Raw genomic sequence first — 20857 nt, 5'->3', positions numbered from 1 at the left:
GTGGATCTCGTGGGAGCGAAGTCTTCTAGAGGCCTTGAGTGAGGAGAGGCAACCACCTGATCTGGCCCTCATTATTCTAGGAACCTCTGCCAGGTGGAGCTCGTCAGAGCGAAGTCTCCTAGAGGCCTTGAGTGAGGAGAGGCAACCACCTGATCTGGCCCTCATTATTCTAGGAACCTCTGCCAGGTGGAGCTCGTGGGAGCGAAGTCTTCTAGAGGCCTTGAGTGAGGAGAGGCAACCACCTGATCTGGCCCTCATTATTCTAGGAACCTCTGCCAGGTGGAGCTCGTGGGAGCGAAGTCTTCTAGAGGCCTTGAGTGAGGAGAGGCAACCACCTGATCTGGCCCTAATTATTCTAAGAAGCTCTGCCAGGTGGAGCTCGTCAGAGCGAAGTCTTCTAGAGGCCTTGAGTGAGGAGAGGCAGCCACCTGATCTGGCCCTCATTATTCTAGGAACCTCTGCCAGGTGGAGCTCATGAGAGCGAAGTCTTCTGGAGGCCTTGAGTGAGGAGAGGCAACCACCTGATCTGGCCCTCATTATTCTAGGAACCTCTGCCAGGTGGAGCTCGTCAGAGCGAAGTCTTCTGGAGGCCTTGAGTGAGGAGAGGCAACCACCTGATCTGGCCCTCATTATTCTAGGAACCTCTGCCAGGTGGCGCTCGTCAGAGCGAAGTCTTCTAGAGGCCTTGAGTGAGGAGAGGCAGCCACCTGATCTGGCCCTCATTATTCTAGGAACCTCTGCCAGGTGGAGCTCGTGGGAGCGAAGTCTTCTAGAGGCCTTGAGTGAGGAGAGGCAACCACCTGATCTGGCCCTCATTATTCTAGGAACCTCTGCCAGGTGGAACTCGTCAGAGCGAAGTCTTCTGGAGGCCTTGAGTGAGAAGAGGCAGCCACCTGATCTGGCCCTCATTATTCTAGGAACCTCTGCCAGGTGGAGCTAGTCAGAGCGAAGTCTTCTGGAGGCCTTGAGTGAGAAGAGGCAGCCACCTGATCTGGCCCTCATTATTCTAGGAATCTCTGCCAGGTGGAGCTCGTCAGAGCGAAGTCTTCTGGAGGCCTTGAGTGAGGAGAGGCAGCCATCTGATCTGGCCCTCTTTATTCTAGGAAGCTCTGCCAGGTGGAGCTCGTCAGAGCGAAGTCTTCTAGAGGCCTTGAGTGAGGAGAGGCAACCACCTGATCTGGCCCTCATTATTCTAGGAACCTCTGCCAGGTGGATCTCGTGGGAGCGAAGTCTTCTAGAGTCCTTGAGTGAGGAGAGGCAACCACCTGATCTGGCCCTCATTATTCTAGGAACCTCTGCCAGGTGGAGCTCGTCAGAGCGAAGTCTTCTAGAGGCCTTGAGTGAGGAGAGGCAACCACCTGATCTGGCCCTCATTATTCTAGGAACCTCTGCCAGGTGGAGCTCGTGGGAGCGAAGTCTTCTAGAGGCTTTGAGTGAGGAGAGGCAACCACCTGATCTGGCCCTCATTATTCTAGGAACCTCTGCCAGGTGGAGCTCGTGGGAGCGAAGTCTTCTAGAGGCCTTGAGTGAGGAGAGGCAACCACCTGATCTGGCCCTCATTATTCTAGGAAGCTCTGCCAGGTGGAGCTCGTCAGAGCGAAGTCTTCTAGAGGCCTTGAGTGAGGAGAGGCAGCCACCTGATCTGGCCCTCATTATTCTAGGAACCTCTGCCAGGTGGAGCTCATGGGAGCGAAGTCTTCTGGAGGCCTTGAGTGAGGAGAGGCAACCACCTGATCTGGCCCTCATTATTCTAGGAACCTCTGCCAGGTGGCGCTCGTCAGAGCGAAGTCTTCTAGAGGCCTTGAGTGAGGAGAGGCAGCCACCTGATCTGGCCCTCATTATTCTAGGAACCTCTGCCAGGTGGAGCTTGTGGGAGCGAAGTCTTCTAGAGGCCTTGAGTGAGGAGAGGCAACCACCTGATCTGGCCCTCATTATTCTAGGAACCTCTGCCAGGTGGAGCTCGTCAGAGCGAAGTCTTCTGGAGGCCTTGAGTGAGAAGAGGCAGCCACCTGATCTGGCCCTCATTATTCTAGGAACCTCTGCCAGGTGGAGCTCGTCAGAGCGAAGTCTTCTGGAGGCCTTGAGTGAGAAGAGGCAGCCACCTGATCTGGCCCTCATTATTCTAGGAACCTCTGCCAGGTGGAGCTCGTGGGAGCGAAGTCTTCTAGAGGCCTTGAGTGAGGAGAGGCAACCACCTGATCTGGCCCTCATTATTCTAGGAACCTCTGCCAGGTGGAGCTCGTCAGAGCGAAGTCTTCTGGAGGCCTTGAGTGAGAAGAGGCAGCCACCTGATCTGGCCCTCATTATTCTAGGAACCTCTGCCAGGTGGATCTCGTCAGAGCGAAGTCTTCTGGAGGCCTTGAGTGAGGAGAGGCAGCCATCTGATCTGGCCCTCATTATTCTAGGAAGCTCTGCCAGGTAGAGGTCGTCAGAGCGAAGTCTTCTAGAGGCCTTGAGTGAGGAGAGGCAACCACCTGATCTGGCCCTCATTATTCTAGGAACCTCTGCCAGGTGGAGCTCGTGGGAGCGAAGTCTTCTAGAGGCCTTGAGTGAGGAGAGGCAACCACCTGATCTGGCCCTCATTATTCTAGGAACCTCTGCCAGGTGGAGCTCGTCAGAGCGAAGTCTTCTAGAGGCCTTGAGTGAGGAGAGGCAACCACCTGATCTGGCCCTCATTATTCTAGGAACCTCTGCCAGGTGGAGCTTGTGGGAGCGAAGTCTTCTAGAGGCCTTGAGTGAGGAGAGGCAACCACCTGATCTGGCCCTCATTATTCTAGGAACCTCTGCCAGGTGGAGCTCGTCGGAGCGAAGTCTTCTAGAGGCCTTGAGTGAGGAGAGGCAGCCACCTGATTTGGCCCTCATTATTCTAGGAACCTCTGCCAGGTGGAGCTCGTGGGAGCGAAGTCTTCTAGAGGCCTTGAGTGAGGAGAGGCAACCACCTGATCTGGCCCTCATTATTCTAGGAACCTCTGCCAGGTGGAGCTCGTCAGAGCGAAGTCTTCTAGAGGCCTTGAGTGAGGAGAGGCAGCCACCTGATCTGGCCCTTATTATTCTAGGAACCTCTGCCAGGTGGCGCTCGTCAGAGCGAAGTCTTCTGGAGGCCTTGAGTGAGGAGAGGCAGCCACCTGATCTGGCCCTCATTATTCTAGGAACCTCTGCCAGGTGGAGCTCGTCAGCGCGAAGTCTTCTGGAGGCCTTGAGTGAGGAGAGGCAGCCACCTGATCTGGCCCTTATTATTCTAGGAACCTCTGCCAGGTGGAGCTCGTCAGAGCGAAGTCTTCTAGAGGCCTTGAGTGAGGAGAGGCAACCACCTGATCTGGCCCTCATTATTCTAGGAACCTCTGCCAGGTGGAGCTCGTGGGAGCGAAGTGTTCTAGAGGCCTTGAGTGAGGAGAGGCAGCCACCTGATCTGGCCCTCATTATTCTAGGAACCTCTGCCAGGTGGAGCTCGTGGGAGCGAAGTCTTCTAGAGGCCTTGAGTGAGGAGAGGCAACCACCTGATCTGGCCCTCATTATTCTAGGAACCTCTGCCAGGTGGAGCTCGTGGGAGCGAAGTCTTCTATAGGCCTTGAGTGAGGAGAGGCAACCACCTGATCTGGCCCTCATTATTCTAGGAACCTCTGCCAGGTGGAGCTTGTGGGAGCGAAGTCTTTTAGAGGCCTTGAGTGAGGAGAGGCAACCACCTGATCTGGCCCTCATTATTCTAGGAAGCTCTGCCAGGTGGAGCTCGTCAGAGCGAAGTCTTCTAGAGGCCTTGAGTGAGGAGAGGCAGCCACCTGATCTGGCCCTCATTATTCTAGGAACCTCTGCCAGGTGGAGCTCGTGGGAGCGAAGTCTTCTAGAGGCCTTGAGTGAGGAGAGGCAACCACCTGATCTGGCCCTCATTATTCTAGGAACCTCTGCCAGGTGGAGCTCGTCAGAGCGAAGTCTTCTGGAGGCCTTGAGTGAGGAGAGGCAACCACCTGATCTGGCCCTCATTATTCTAGGAACCTCTGCCAGGTGGCGCTCGTCGGAGCGAAGTCTTCTAGAGGCCTTGAGTGAGGAGAGGCAGCCACCTCATCTGGCCCTCATTATTCTAGGAACCTCTGCCAGGTGGAGCTCGTGGGAGCGAAGTCTTCTAGAGGCCTTGAGTGAGGAGAGGCAGCCACCTGATCTGGCCCTCATTATTCTAGGAACCTCTGCCAGGTGGAGCTCGTCAGAGCGAAGTCTTCTGGAGGCCTTGAGTGAGAAGAGGCAGCCACCTGATCTGGCCCTCATTATTCTAGGAACCTCTGCCAGGTGGAGCTCGTCAGAGCGAAGTCTTCTGGAGGCCTTGAGTGAGAAGAGGCAGCCACCTGATCTGGCCCTCATTATTCTAGGAACCTCTGCCAGGTGGAGCTCGTGGGAGCGAAGTCTTCTGGAGGCCTTGAGTGAGGAGAGGCAGCCACCTGATCTGGCCCTCATTAATCTAGGAAGCTCTGCCAGGTGGAGCTCGTCAAAGCGAAGTCTTCTGGAGGCCTTGAGTGAGGAGAGGCAACCACCTGATCTGGCCCTCATTATTCTAGGAACCTCTGCCAGGTGGAGCTCGTGGGAGCGAAGTCTTCTAGAGGCCTTGAGTGAGGAGAGGCAACCACCTGATCTGGCCCTCATTATTCTAGGAACCTCTGCCAGGTGGAGCTCGTGGGAGCGAAGTCTTCTAGAGGCCTTGAGTGAGGAGAGGCAACCACCTGATCTGGCCCTCATTATTCTAGGAAGCTCTGCCAGGTGGAGCTCGTCAGAGCGAAGTCTTCTAGAGGCCTTGAGTGAGGAGAGGCAGCCACCTGATCTGGCCCTCATTATTCTAGGAACCTTTGCCAGGTGGAGCTCGTGGGAGCGAAGTCTTCTAGAGGCCTTGAGTGAGGAGAGGCAGCCACCTGATCTGGCCCTCATTATTCTAGGAACCTCTGCCAGGTGGAGCTCGTCAGAGCGAAGTCTTCTGGAGGCCTTGAGTGAGAAGAGGCAGCCACCTGATCTGGCCCTCATTATTCTAGGAACCTCTGCCAGGTGGAGCTCGTCAGAGCGAAGTCTTCTGGAGGCCTTGAGTGAGAAGAGGCAGCCACCTGATCTGGCCCTCATTATTCTAGGAACCTCTGCCAGGTGGAGCTCGTGGGAGCGAAGTCTTCTGGAGGCCTTGAGTGAGGAGAGGCAGCCACCTGATCTGGCCCTCATTAATCTAGGAAGCTCTGCCAGGTGGAGCTCGTCAAAGCGAAGTCTTCTAGAGGCCTTGAGTGAGGAGAGGCAACCACCTGATCTGGCCCTCATTATTCTAGGAAGCTCTGCCAGGTGGAGCTCGTCAGAGCGAAGTCTTCTAGAGGCCTTGAGTGAGGAGAGGCAGCCACCTGATCTGGCCCTCATTATTCTAGGAACCTCTGCCAGGTGGAGCTCGTGGGAGCGAAGTCTTCTAGAGGCCTTGAGTGAGGAGAGGCAACCACCTGATCTGGCCCTCATTATTCTAGGAACCTCTGCCAGGTGGAGCTCGTCAGAGCGAAGTCTTCTGGAGGCCTTGAGTGAGGAGAGGCAACCACCTGATCTGGCCCTCATTATTCTAGGAACCTCTGCCAGGTGGCGCTCGTCGGAGCGAAGTCTTCTAGAGGCCTTGAGTGAGGAGAGGCAGCCACCTCATCTGGCCCTCATTATTCTAGGAACCTCTGCCAGGTGGAGCTCGTGGGAGCGAAGTCTTCTAGAGGCCTTGAGTGAGGAGAGGCAGCCACCTGATCTGGCCCTTATTATTCTAGGAACCTCTGCCAGGTGGAGCTCGTCAGAGCGAAGTCTTCTGGAGGCCTTGAGTGAGAAGAGGCAGCCACCTGATCTGGCCCTCATTATTCTAGGAACCTCTGCCAGGTGGAGCTCGTCAGAGCGAAGTCTTCTGGAGGCCTTGAGTGAGAAGAGGCAGCCACCTGATCTGGCCCTCATTATTCTAGGAACCTCTGCCAGGTGGAGCTCGTGGGAGCGAAGTCTTCTGGAGGCCTTGAGTGAGGAGAGGCAGCCACCTGATCTGGCCCTCATTAATCTAGGAAGCTCTGCCAGGTGGAGCTCGTCAAAGCGAAGTCTTCTAGAGGCCTTGAGTGAGGAGAGGCAACCACCTGATCTGGCCCTCATTATTCTAGGAACCTCTGCCAGGTGGAGCTCGTGGGAGCGAAGTCTTCTAGAGGCCTTGAGTGAGGAGAGGCAACCTCCTGATCTGGCCCTCATTATTCTAGGAACCTCTGCCAGGTGGAGCTCGTGGGAGCGAAGTCTTCTAGAGGCCTTGAGTGAGGAGAGGCAACCACCTGATCTGGCCCTCATTATTCTAGGAACCTCTGCCAGGTGGAGCTCGTGGGAGCGAAGTCTTCTAGAGGCCTTGAGTGAGGAGAGGCAACCACCTGATCTGGCCCTCATTATTCTAGGAACCTCTGCCAGGTGGAGCTCGTGGGAGCGAAGTCTTCTAGAGGCCTTGAGTGAGGAGAGGGAACCACCTGATCTGGCCCTCATTATTCTAGGAAGCTCTGCCAGGTGGAGCTCGTCAGAGCGAAGTCTTCTAGAGGCCTTGAGTGAGGAGAGGCAGCCACCTGATCTGGCCCTCATTATTCTAGGAACCTTTGCCAGGTGGAGCTCGTGGGAGTGAAGTCTTCTAGAGGCCTTGAGTGAGGAGAGGCAACCACCTGATCTGGCCCTCATTATTCTAGGAACCTCTGCCAGGTGGAGCTCGTGGGAGTGAAGTCTTCTAGAGGCCTTGAGTGAGGAGAGGCAACCACCTGATCTGGCCCTCATTATTCTAGGAACCTCTGCCAGGTGGAGCTTGTCAGAGCGAAGTCTTCTAGAGGCCTTGTGGGGTCTAACCAGGGCCTTGTTGAGGGTTGGACCGTTTCCCTTCAGAGATTTATGGGCGACGCATAGAGCCTTAAAGTGAATTCTCTCCTGTACCCGGATTGGTATGTTACTGACCAAACTCACTGGAGAAAAGAGAGGATTATAAAATAGGATCTACCATATGGGATGGATCAATCAAAAAGTGATTTAGATCTGCATTTGACATAATCAGTAAACAGAACCAGATGAGCTGACAACCTGCTCATGCCAGAGTGAAAACAGAATCATGTGTTGGCCGGCTACTGCACATGCAGCAAATGAATATGGCCTACGCCATACCATTATATAATTCTATATTCATTCTACTGACCGCCCGACAAATTAAACAAGAACATCTTGTCACTAACATAAATGCACTAAACACAGTCTCTAGCTGCTGCTAATATCAAGTGCACATACTTTCAAGATATCATCTCATGACTACAGTCTCACCCACATCCTTCATCTAACTTAAACTCCCCACTAAGCCCACTCATCATTCACTCCACACTCTCTACCACTGACCTTACTTCATACTTTCCTCTAAGATCACCACTTTGGGGAACCCCCCGCTACTTCACTTACTGCCCCTCATCTCTCTAGAGAACCCATTGCAATTCTCAAATCAGCCAATCCATCTTGCACAACATCTGATCTCTTCATGGGCATGAATGTTAAACACCTTTTTGGATACATTTCTCAGCTGAACCTCACTACTAAATCTCTTCAGCTTAACTAATATCTATTCACTGGCTCTAAACTGCTATTGTATTATTCCTTCTCAAAATCTTACTTGTGACGGTTTGTCACATGGCTCAGTTAGGCCCAGTGAGAAACGCTGCCATTTTAACATGGACACGTTCGACGAAGTTGCCTTTTCTTTCACATGATGACTTTTGACGCATTTGCATCTGTGAAAGTGAACGATTCGTTTCCATGAAACTACTTTGCTTACGAATTCCACTTCGTAAGAACACTATTACTACACCTTGACCAACTCATAAGGTCTGAACATACATTGTACAGATGAGACGGTTTGTTATTCGTCCCTGAGGCGAAGCAGCTATCAATAGATCATGAACAAGGGCGGCCTGACTAAGGTCTCGGCCTGGGAACAAGAATGCTTTTTGCTATCAATAAACAAGCATTTCTAGGTTGGGGCAGAAGAGCACTTGCTGTCATTGCAAGGTCACTCCATGCCGAAACCTTAACCCAGCTGCTTGCCAATCACTCTGCAAGGAGGGATGTCCAACCTGTGAGCAAGACGGGTGTCAGGAAGGCCCTGTAGTAGACGATGGGTTAGAGGATAAGGAGTGCCATGCCATCCGTTCATATATTTCTCCCCTCCTATATTCACAGTCCCCTGTTTCCAGTTGGCTGTTTTGCTGCCAGCATGAAGTGGAGAGAGGGTAATCGGCAGGAGGCCCCTTTAAGCCAGAGATGAGGACAGACTTCAGACGATTCACGATTCAAGAAGGCGTGACGGAGAGCGTGTCAGGTTGGTCAGTAGTTGGTTCAGCTACACGCAGCAAGGGAGTGCAAGGTGGAGAAACCAGACAGAGAAGACCTAACAGCCTTCCGAGAGAGAGAACCGGAGCCTAGGGAAGGTTACAAACAAAAACACTTACCTGAGCCTTTTTCTTCTGTCCGAGGGACTACGGCGGCCGAGGTACACCTAAGGGACTGAAGTGAAAGACCTTGTGGGAAAGAAGAATATAAAAGCGACAATCAATCATTGTGATTTCCTGTAATACTAATAAAAAGTGCATACCAAGAAATTATTCAATGCAGTGAGCTCCCTCTTGACCGACTCTTCTAAATACTTGTTGTAGAATGTGGGCATAATTCCATTAGTCCGAGATAATGGAAAGCCTAATACAACAACTAATTAGTGGTCAAGAAAAATTGTAATGGGCCAGAGAGACAGATGACGACGGCCAAGTGGACAGGGAAATGTTCAAGGCTTCACTCACCCAGCAGGTTGAATGCATACATAAGGTTGCTGACGGTCAAACACCCTAAACCACAAGTCAACAGAGCCACCAATGGGTACATGCAGGGCACCCCAACATATCCCTCCAGAAATATCAACCGGGAGAGGACCCGGATGCCTTCCTTACGAATTTCAAAAGGGCTGCCCAAGCTGTGGAGGGAAAGTGGCCTTTCTTTTTAGCACTGCTATTGACAGGGGAGGCCCAGGCTGTGTACCAAGTGGCTAACCCCACAGGAAACACTCCTTACGAGGACATTAAGGCTGTCATATTGGACCATTTGGGAATGGATCCCGAAGCATATCGGTCAAGATTCAGAAAGGAACGAGGTAACCCTGGAGGTACCCCAAAGACAATATTTTTAAAGTTAAAGGCGGCTGCGGATAAATGGGTAAGACTCCAAGAGACCAGCAAGGAACAAATATTGGTGGTCATTTATCTGGAGCAGTTTCTTGAGGCCTTACCAACACCCACCCAGAGGTGGCTATGTCAACAGCCACATCTCTCTGTAGATCAAGCTGTGGAGATGGCAACGTCCTTTGCTCGGGCCCAACCAAAGACACTAGCTTTTTAACCTGATAGGTCCTCACGGTATGCCACAGGATGCATGCAAAATGAGAAGAAAACCGTCAGGCCACCACAGGAGCCTCTGAAAGGCAAGCCCTCTAGAGGGGATGACGCTCCGTTCCAGGGACCCAAATGCTACCAGTGTGCGGAGTGTGGGTATATAGCCAGGACCTTTCCTCAAAAAAAGTCAACGGAAGAACGGATGGCTGTCAGTTGTATACCCAAAACCATCCTATATACAGAAGAAATGGGTTCTGGCTTCAACGTAAGTCTTACACTCAATGGAAAAAATGTGATAGTCTTACTGGATTCGGGTTATAGGCAGTCCGTCGTACAGAGCACACTGGTGAAAGACTTTCAGATCTTCCCGGAGCAGTGCTTAATTTGTAAAATATTAGGTGCAGGTGCTCACATTTTTTTAGGAGGCCACACTCACCCCCCATCCCCGCCCTTTCCTCAGTGGCCCAACCCACTTCATTTATTAGCTCCACCCACACCCATAAGCCTCAACACATCTGAGCCGCCTCCTCACCTCTTGAGTTCCGCAAGAAGCTGAAACCCTGGCTCTTCACTTAAGCACCTTGGGGGGCCTCACACCTACACACCTGTCCAAGCGCCTGGATACCCTCTTGAGTGATTAATGCACTATGCAAATCAATACATACAAATTGACTCTCTGAAATCTCTAGGTGTGGCTGGCCAGGCCTTGGCCTGTCTGGTGTCTTTCCTCAATGACCGAAGTTTTCAAGTGTTCTCTCCTAAAGCAGCTTCCACCATCTGTCCATCTACCCGCGGCGTTCCCCAAGGTTCAATCCTTAGTCCTTTATTATTTAATATTTACGTTAAACCCTTGGCATCTATTGTTGAACAGGCTGGGCTAACCCTGTTTTCCTACGCAGATGACACCCAGATTGTCTTCTCCCTATCAGGGAGAGACGAGAACAACATCTCCGCACTCAAGTCAGGCCTCACTCTTGTGGCCGACTGGATGCGGAGAAACTGTCTCAAACTGAATGGGGAGAAGACTGAGGTGGTCATCCTGGGTCGGAATAAACATCTCTGGGGTCCCCGCCATTGGCCCATCGAACTGGGTAATGCGCCAATACCATCCACCGCAGTTCGTAACCTGGGTGTCATTATAGACGACAGGTTAACCATGAGACAACAGGCCACTAAGGTTGCGGCCATCTGCTTTTCAACGCTGCGGTGGCTTCATAAGATCCTGTGGATGCTTCCACTCTCCTCCCGCAGAACCGTAGTCCAGGCGCTTGTAACATCACGCCTGGACTATGGTAACATTCTTTACTTGGGCGCAGATAAAGCCACCTTACAGGTGTTGCAGGTAGTGCAAAATGCGGCTGCGCGCCTGTTAAAAAACATCCCCAGACGCACTTCAGCCAAGGCCGCCTTACGTGACCTTCATTGGTTGAGCATCCCTGAACGTATTAAATTTAAGGCACTTTGCTATATGTTCAAGGTTAAGCAGGGCAGTGCCCCAGCCTACCTCCAAGGGTTGATAACACCCTATAGACCCCTACGTCTACTAAGGTCATCGGACATGGGAAACTTCACCATGCCAAGATGGAAGCTGACAAAAATGGGAGGTCGTTCCTTTTCTACTCTGGGCCCCAAATATTGGAACTCCCTCCCACTGGCTCTAAAACTAGAGACCAATTTGCTTCGCTTCCGTAAGGCTTTGAAGACTTTGCTTTTTACTCAACGTGCCCAATAGTCTGCTGTGGCTCAAGCTAGGTGAAACTTCCTCCTTTCTTCTACAGTGTATCCCTAGCGCCGGGAAACCCATTGTGGGTAGCTGTGCGCGATATAAGCTTAAATAAATAAATAAATAAATAAAACATAACATAATATTATTATATGGGAACGAGGCTGCAGTGCGCCTGGTTCTGTGTATAACCGAAGGTTGAGTTGTGTGGGAAGATTGTTTGATGGGTAAGTGACCGCCAACCTATTGCCAAGGAGTCCAGCGGTGATGGAGGCTGGCGTGGCTGCCAGGATGTAAACACAAAACCTGCTGTGTATCTTTCTTGAAACACGCCAACACTTAGCAAATATTAAAGCCAAGATATGGTACCAATGCTTTTATTGATGAAATATTAACTTCTATACTCAGTTTCTTAAAGATATATTTTTTTAAGTGCGGAGTTGCGGTCTTAATGATTACAAAAAGCTAGTGATTATGATTTTGTGTGTCAAGCCAGGTGTGAAGTCACGCCTAAGTGTTTATTTATTGAAATGGCCAGAATGTCAACTTAGTTTTTGCCTAATACGCACAAACTGTACTCCGTCCTTTTCACTTTCTTTTGCCAATGCATTGTGTATTTTTTAAAGGAACATAGCTGGTAAGGTTTCAAAAAAATCAACGTCTGTGAGATTAACTTTTTTTCTCTGGCCATGATTGGTCATTCTTCTGTTCTTGTGTCCAAATTACGCAGTTTGGTACTGATGCAATAGAGTTTTCCACTAATATGTCTATATATTGCCCACAGTGTAATCAATATCTTTTGAACCCGTTAACCATTGCAAACTTCAATTTTCACACATCATTCAGTAAATAGCTGTTTTTGCATATCAGGCAGAAGTGCAAATATCGGTGCAAAATGGTACAGCAGGAGAGCAAAGTGTATGACTCCTGACCATGGCAAACAGAAGTGGGACCCAGAGGTTGAGTAGCTTGATCAGGGTACTATCTTTTTGGAATGGGAAGCCAAGATTTGATTTTTAGAACATTTTGTTCCAATAGCGTAGCCAGTGTGTCATGGGCCCTAGTGCAAAGCAGAAAATGCCCCAACCCACACCCACTGCTAGCTGCTGTTTGGATTGTAAACAACAGCAGTAGGCCAGCTGAATGAGGCTCAGTGCTACTGCACCTGCTGCATCAATGGAAACAACGTTCCTGGTTAATTCCAAACCAAGAAAAGTAGTCCTAAGATCAGCCCCTGCAAGTAAAACCCTAAATAAACACTCTGTTAGGTCTTTTGATACAACTGAGACACATACATCCCTCCCTGTCACCATACCAGCTCCTCGCTGAGGAGTCACTGGACCTAGGAGGTAAGAGTGTGATTGAGAGGGTGGGCTGTGCCTGTGTGGAGCTTGTTCCAGAGTGTAACGCTGCTCTCTGTGGGATGCACAGTCCTGTGGTGGCCATGTGGTGTGTTAATAATGCTCGTCATTGCAGCATGAATGACTGGCCGTGCACTCATGGCACTGTCCTGTGAAGCCCGGGTCCTACAGCGCCCCCTTGTGCTCAGAGTATAAGCGATTGTGAAAGGTAGACTGGAGTTCTCGGCACACACGTTTGCCTCCGCCAGCGCCAAGCACCCTCTCTGACAGAGGACTCACCACATTGGGCCTAAGGGCAAACTGCCCCTTCGGAGAATGACTGGCATGACTAGCTGAGGGTGGCGGTTAGAAACGCTGGGCTTGGACTGGTCTGTGTGCGCCTTTTTCCTTTTATAAAATTCAGAAACAGATCTTTCGGGGGAACACCAGGCTCTTGGAAGAGACTACTTCTATATTAGTTAGGATCTGGCAAGAGGACTTTTTTCCCTTTTGCTCAAGAAAACACACTCCCCTAGCTCCCCAGCACTCTTTCCATCCCTGCCTCTTTGCAACATTTTTCCTAATGCGTACACAAAATATGGCATTTGACTTTCTGCTAATCACAGTGGTTTATATTCCTACCATAAATAAGCCCCAGCAGCAATCTGCACTTTTGTTAGCAAAGAAGTTTCAATGTGTCACCTTGGGAAAAACTGAAACTGTATTTAACATGGACCCTATTTTACAAGGAAGACTGATCATCAGATTTTTTTTGTTTTTAGGGTGTATCCATTTCTGGTACTAACATTACTTGTCTTAAATCTCTCACCTCCAACTGATCTGACCTTTTACCCAGTGCTCTCTTGCCAGAAGTTTTTAGGGGATTCCCAACGGTTCCCTCTGCCACTTCCTCTGCTTGCTCCACGTCCTCTCATCGAACTCAACTATTCCTTCTCTTTTCCAGAGGATTCCCTCGTGGCCAGACCCGGGGGATTGGATGGGGAGAAGCAACCAGCTCTCACGCTGCCAGGAGTGCCCCGGAAGTCGATCTGTGCCTGTTCCATCTGCATTGAGGCCTGCCCTGTCCCTGCAGAGCCTTGAAGCTGCCTCCAACCACAGCCCCCTCACCGCTTCATTACTTGCTCTGCAGCTGACCGACTCCGATCGAGCCTCAAACAATGAACGAAGCTTCACCATGAAAAAGTCAGCACCTGCAACACTCCTCAGGCTTTGGAGCATACCCATGACTCTCAATTCTATAGACCCGGCCCTGAGAAATAGGTGCTTGTGCTTAGCACCTGAAAGCACCGGCACAAATTAAGCACTGGCCCGGAGAAAAAGACACTCATCTGCTGCGTTCATGGAGACATCAGAACCTATCCAATAGGTGAAATCCCCATCAAGTTACCCAATGACAGTACTCTACTGGGTAGGTGTATTGGACAACCTATCCGAACAACTAATTTTGGACACAGACTATCCAGAATTCATCTTGTTGCTCAAAAGCACACTGAGGGAGACTCCTACACCCCCTTGTACGCCGCTCACACAAGCCCCTTGGCTTTCGGACTGGTCATTTCAGTATGCCCATTTCAAAGATCCCACTAGCCAGAATGCCTGGCAACAAGCGCAGAACCCAGTGATGCCGTCCTCATTCCCCTCATTCATCCTCAAAAACAATTTAATATACAGGATAGGAAAAAAAGATGATCCCCCACAGTTAGTGGTTCTCCAGAGATTTTGCGATCAAATATTTTTTGCCCAGTCACACATTCTAGCAGGTCACAGTGGGCCTGAAAAAATAATCCAGACTGTGTTGAGATATTTTTATTGGCCAGGGATATTCGCCAATGTAGATAAATACTGCAGGGTGTGTGAAATATGTCAGAAGAAGGCCCCCAAAAAACCCCTGCCGTTCCCTTACAACCTCTAGCAATCATCGATAACCCCTTTGAGAGGATAAGTATGGATTTACTGGGTCCTCTCCCAAAATCGGAAAAATTATGTATCTATATACTGGTTATTTTCGATTACGCAACTCGATACCCAGAATCATTTCCCCTCTGAACACCAAGCAAGAAAAAAAATCTGTGAAAAGTTACTAGAACTGTTTTCGAGGGTAGGATTTCCCACAGAGATTTTGACAGACCAGGGAACCCCCTTTCTTTCTCGTTTATTGAAACAAGTCTCTAAAACCTTGAAAATTACCCAAATAAGAAAATCGGCTTATTACCCTCAGACAGAGGGTCTGTGCAAGCGATATAACGCCACATTCAAGCTAACCATGAACAAAATTCTAACCACCGAAGGGAAAGAATGGGACATGTTGTTGCCACTCGCCCTCTTTGTTATTTGAAGCCAGGTTCAGAGAAGCTTGGGTTGTTCTCCCTTTGAATATCTTTACGGGAGACAGCCACAAACCTTGCTAGAAATGACAAGAGAAGCGTGGGAACAAGAGAAACAAGAAGACACGCGAAACCTTCTAGAATACACCCAAAGCCTAAGAAACAGCATACAGAAACTGTGAGATTTGGCTCACGACAACCTAGAAAAAGCTCAAAGAAGCTAGCAGATGTCTTGCAATAAAGGAAAGAGGTGACAGCAGTTACAAGTCCATGACTAGGTGCTCCTACTCCAACCTACCTCTATACGCCAAACAAGGGCAGAATGGAAGGGACCATTTGAAGTTGTTGATAGGATAGTCCTCACTACTTACCAATTACGCCTTTCCTCAACCAAAACCTAGACATACCACATAAATCTACTAAAGAAATGGTTGGGACCCCTCCCCAAAGACACCCATTACGTTTTGTCTGACTAAAAACCCATTCCTTCAACATTGACTCAATTGCTCATAAACGAACATCTAACAGAGGAACAAAAAGTGTCTCTTCAGACCCTCTTAGAGTCCTTCTTCTCCATCTTTTCCGACCTCCCTGAAAAATCAACAATACTCAAGCATGCAATTGTTACCCCACCAAACAAAGTAATAAAACAACGCCCCTACAGACTCCCAGGCGCTAGGCGGGACGCAGTTCCTGCCGCAATAGAGAGCATGTTACAACTAGGAGTCATAAAACCTTCCAGCAGTAACTGGTCCTCCCCCATTGTCACAGTTCTGAAACCGGATGGTTCCATTCGTTTTTGTATAGACTTCTGAGCAGTCAATGCCATCTCGAAATTTGACTCGTCAGCACGCCACGGCCCCGGAGAGACTTTGCTCTTCCAGGAGCCTGGGAGTCTACGGGGCTTTTGGAAAAGGGGTGAGTCAGAGAGGGACGGGCGGGGAGGCGGAGGGGTGAAAGGGACCCAGGGAAAAGGAAATAAGTGAGACGGAAAAGAAAGACAAAAGCAGAAATCATTTGCTACTATTTTTCTTTTGGTTACTCCAACCTCTACCGTCTCCCTTCACACTTATGCATAGCTATTATTTATCCCTCACATCCTCTCTTGACTAAACCATAAAGCAAAAACACTTACCTGAGCCTTTTCCTTCGGTCCAAGGGATGACGGCGGCCGAGGCTCACCTAAGGCTCACCTAAGGGACTGAAGTGGAAGACCCTGTGGGAAAGAAGAATATAACAGAGACAATCAATCATTGTGATTTCCTGTAATACTAATAAAAAGTGCACACCAAGAAATTATTCAATGCAGTGAGCTCCTTCTTGACCGACTCTTCTACAATGGGGAGCTACAAACTCTCCCTCCAGGGAATGGGAGACAGAGACACACACACGCATACACGCACGCACACACACACACACACACACAGGAAAGCATCGTAGGGAAATGCCTGATACAGTTTTTATATGCTGGCATATGTACTTTGTTTTAGAAAGATGGTGGAACTATTTATTTTGTTCAATGTGCTTATACTGCTATTTACTTTTATCACCTCTTTCCTCACCGGAAGAACCCAGAGAGTCCGCCTCCCCCTTTCCGATCCAAAGCCACCACGATCACCTGCGGCGTACCCCAAGGATCATCCCTCAGCCCTACCCTTTTCAATATCTACATGGCACCGCTCGCCAACATCATCCGAGCACACCACCTCAACATCAACTCGTACGCCGACGATACCCAGCGGATCCTTTCCCTCACCAAGGACCTGACCACCGCCAATCCGACCTCCAAAAGGGAATGAAGGCTGTCGCAGACTGGATGAAGACTAGCCAGCTGAAACTGAATTCGGACAAGACAGAGGTCCTCATACTCAGATCCACCCGCTCCGCATGGGATGACTCCTGGTGGCCGGCTATGCTGGGAGCTGCCCTGATACCCACCAACATCACATGCAACCTGGGGTTCATTGTGGACTCCACGCTCTCTATGGCCCAGCAATTTAATGCTCTTTCCTCTTCCTGCTTCAACACCCTCCGCATGCTCTGAAAGATCTACAGATGGATCCCCACCAAAACCAGAAGGACGGTCACCCAAGCAATCGTCAGCAGCAAGCTGGACTATGGCAACGCCCTCTACGCAGGAACCACGGCCACACTCCAGAAGAGACTCCAAAGCCTACAAAACGCCTCTGCACGCCTCATCATCGTACTCCCTCGCAACAGCCACATCACCGCCCACCTGAGAAACCTGCACTGGCTCCCGGTCAACAAGAGGATCACCTTCAAACTCCTCACCCACTGTACAGCAGCACTCTGCAGCACCACTGTACAGCACCACTCTGCAGCACCACTGTACAGCACCACTCTACAGTACCCTTTTACAGTACCAATCTAAACCACTCTGCTGTAATTTAACAGCGATTAGATTCAGCATTAGCGAAAGACATCTTAGTTCTAGCCGTTATCTTGACATTTAACGGACTCCATTTTGTATTCATGGCAGCTATTTTGACTGCCACATGCTACCTCGTGGCGACCATGTGCTCTGTCTTACCTTCTTGTCCATGGCACTTGAATCTGCCCAGCAACAGGCTATTATTAGCATCATAGACCAAACACATTTATTGAAGGGTCCAACTGCGAGTTTAATGACTAACACTAGGTACATGCCCAAAACCATATATCTGAACACACAAAGGGTACCTAGAGGTTAAAACAATTATGTCATTCACTGTGGGCACCAACCCCGACACCATACAGATAACAAAAAAGTGGGAACAGACAGTGCGGACTAGGTGTAATGACCGAGTTGAGACTCAAGGGCATAGGGAAAAATTCCCATCAGAAGCCCCACTGTACCGCCCTCTTTCACATCATTTGGGTTCTCCTTGCCCAGGAGACAAAACAAAACGGCCGGTCAGTTGTTACCGTGACCGTTTATGGATAGGAAAGAAACGTGTTAATGGAGGGAGGTATAATTGAAATTATCAGTGTTAGCATACCCTTGTTTTGCCGCTGACCATTAGGGTTCACATCTGGTAGTGATTAGCTTTAGATTGGAATGTGTTAGCCGAACCCTCAAGACTGTTAGCTCCTCCCACTGATCGATTGTGCCTTTCGTTATTACCTTATATGTACATAAAATGTGCTCTTGTGCTTTGTACCACCTTCTTTTGAGCCCCTGTGTGGGTATAAATAAACAACACGTTCTTAACTCGTGGTGCTACTTCTTGCAATGCCGAAGGGTATTGTTTGAACCGTAGCACCAACTCATGAGGTGTAATAAATGTTACGTTTTCTATTTCCAGTTTCTGTGCCAACTTCTTTCAATTTGGTCTGAAGACTTCGTGCAGAGAAGGGCGAACACCTTGCACTAGCGGGTCTGGATGAGGCCTGCACGACAACCACTCTGCAGCATCACTGTATAGCACCACTCTGCAGCACCACTCTGCAGCACCACTCTGCAGCACCCCTTTACAGCACCAATCTAAACCACCACTCTGCAGCACCACTGTACAGCACCACACTGCAGCACCACTCTGCAGCACCACTCAACAGTACCCCTAAACAACACCAATATAAACCACCACTCTGCAGCACCCCTCTGCAGCACCACTGTACAGTACCACTGTACAGCACCACTGTGCAGCACCACTCTACAGCAATTCTACAGCACCAATCTACAGCACCACACTACAGCACCACTCTACAGCACCCCTGTGGTTGTGTGTGGTTGTGTGTGGTTTGTGGTTGTGTGTGGTTGTGTGTGTATTTGTGGTTGTGTGTGTGGGTGTGGTTGTGTGTGGTTGTATGTGTGGTTATGTGTGGGTGGGTGTGGTTGAGTGTGGTTGTGTGTGGATGTGGTTGTGTGTGGTTGTGTGTGGTGTGTGTGTATTTGTCGTTCTGTGTGTGGGTGTGGTTGTGGGTGTAGTTGTGTGTGTGGTTGTGTGTGTGGTTGTGTGTGGGTGTGGTTGTGTGTGTGTGTGTGATTGTGTGTGTGTTTGTGTGTGTGTGTGGTTGTGGGTGTGTGGTTGTGGGTGTGGTTGTATGTGGTTGTGATTGTGTAAGGTTGTGTGTGCGGTTGTGTGTGGATGTGGTTGTGTGTGTGGTTGTTTGTGTGGTTGTGTGGTTGGGGGTGTGGTTGTGTGTGTGTGTGAGTGTGGTTGTGTGTGTGTGGTTATATGTGGTTGTGTAAGGCTGTGGGTGTGGTTGTGGGTGTGGTTGTGTGGTTGTGTGGTTGTGTGTGTGTGGTTGTGTGTGTGTGGTTGTCGTTGTGTAAGGTTGTGGGTGTGGTTGTGTGAGGTATGGTTGTGTGTGTGGTTATGGGTGTGGTTGTGTGTGGGTATGGTTGTGTGTGTGGGTGTGGTTATGGGTATGGTTGTTTGTGTGTGAGTGTGGTTATGTGTGTGAGTGTGGTTGGGTGTGTGAGTGTGTGTGTGGTTGTGGGTGTGGTTGTGGGTGTGTGTGGTTGTGTGTTTGTGTGGCTGTGTGTGTGGGTATGTGGGTGTGTGTGTTGTGTGTTTATGTGTTGGTTGTGACGAAAGGCTAGGCAGGGAAGGGGGTTTGAACAGAGGAGGAGGGCAGCGTGGGAGGTGGTGGAGGAGCGTGCTGTAAGGTTTACTGAGCCATGAAAGAAAGGAACAAGCAACTTAATGACCCGTGACTGAGGAGACAGATGGCGGCTGCAGCGTGTGCATGCCCGCGTGAACGCAAGGCTGTAGCCAGTCTGTAGCATTTTCAAAACTCACTTACTAAAGTCTCTCCAAGCAGTGCATGCGCGCTGACTCAGCGAGACCTAAAAGCACACTGACATTTTTAATTGGTGAGGAAAAAAAGATTTTTAGGGTTGTGGGTGCGTGTCTGTGTGTGTAGTTGTGTGTGTGGTTGTGTGTGTGGTTGTGTAAGGTTGTGGGTGTGGTTGTGTGTGGTTGTGGTTGTGTGTGTGGTTGTGGTTGTGTAAGGTTGTGGGTGTGGTTGTGTGTGTGGTTGTGGGTGTGGTTGTGTGTGTGTGGTTGTGTGTGTGGTTGTGGTTGTGTGAGGTTGTAGGATTGGTTGTGTGTGTATGGCTGTGTGTGTGGTTGTGTGTGTGTGTGGTTGTGTGTGTGTTGTGTGTTTATGCGTTGGTCGTGAGGAAAGGCTAGGCAGGGAAGGGGGTTGCTACAGACCTTCTGTCGCAGCAGCAGGGGATGGTCCTCTATCCGAACCTGTCCAGCCTCCACCTCCATGCGTGGACATTGAGCAGCGGCAGTTGATGCCATTTGACTTGCCTCCTGAAGTCTGTGATGTCATTCTGGCAGCTAGGCGTCTCGCCACAAAAACGATGTACGCCTGCAGGTGGAACAAATTTGTGGCATGGTCAACAGCAAAGGCTGTGGATCCCCTTTCCGCCCCTCTTTCTGAGGTTCTCCTCTTTCTTCTTTCCCTGACCAAGCAGGGCTCTGCGCTGGGCACCATCAAGGGATATCTTTCAGCTTTTTCAGCCTTCTTGAGGCTTCCTGATCAGCCTTCTCTCTTTAAGTCCCCCGTTGTAAGTAGGTTCTTTGAAAGGCATTACTAACATGCTTTCTCCTGTTCCTTTCGTAATGCCCCAGTGGGACTTGAATCTAGTATTAACCTATCTGATGTGTGCTCCGTTTGAGCCACTCCACAACTGTCCTCTTCGTCTTCTGACTCTCAAAACTGCTTTCCTGGTTGCCATCACTTCTGCCAGAAGAGTGAGTGTGCTCCAGGCTCTTTCCTCTAAGCCTCCTTTCCTCTCCATCCATCTGGACAAAGTTGTTCTGAGGACTCGTCCTTCTTTTCTACCCAAGGTGGTTACTGCCTTTCATATCGCACAGACCATTACCTTGCCCACCTTCTTTGCGCCTCCACATCCTTCGAAAGAGGAAGAGAGACTCCACCGTCTGGACCCAAAGCGTGCACTTTCTTTTTACCTGAACCGCGCACAACAGTTCCGGGTGGACAACCAACTTTTTGTTGGCTAAGTGGGCATTAAGAAGGGACGGGCACAAACGGACCATCTCTCAGTGGGTTGTCTTGTGCATCAAA

General features: G+C 50.0%; 1 long non-coding RNA gene across 1 annotated transcript in view; it reads right to left on the bottom strand.

Annotated features, from left to right (window-relative positions):
* Positions 1–15999, bottom strand: part of LOC147738065 (uncharacterized) — a 102456-nt gene extending 86457 nt beyond the window's left edge. Inside the window, exons 1-2 of the long non-coding RNA XR_015307450.1 lie at positions 15948–15999; positions 8475–8543 (exon numbers count right to left, since the gene is read on the bottom strand). This is a non-coding gene — a long non-coding RNA (uncharacterized LOC147738065). The remainder of the gene's footprint in view (positions 1–8474; positions 8544–15947) is intronic.
* Positions 16000–20857: the final 4858 nt, after the last annotated feature.

The sequence above is a fragment of the Lissotriton vulgaris genome, chromosome 1_1, assembly GCF_964263255.1.
Source record: "Lissotriton vulgaris chromosome 1_1, aLisVul1.2, whole genome shotgun sequence".
NCBI classification, from domain to species: Eukaryota; Metazoa; Chordata; class Amphibia; order Caudata; family Salamandridae; genus Lissotriton; species Lissotriton vulgaris.
The sequence above is the reverse complement of the archived record's forward strand: the minus strand, read 5'-3'. Positions and strand labels throughout refer to the sequence as shown.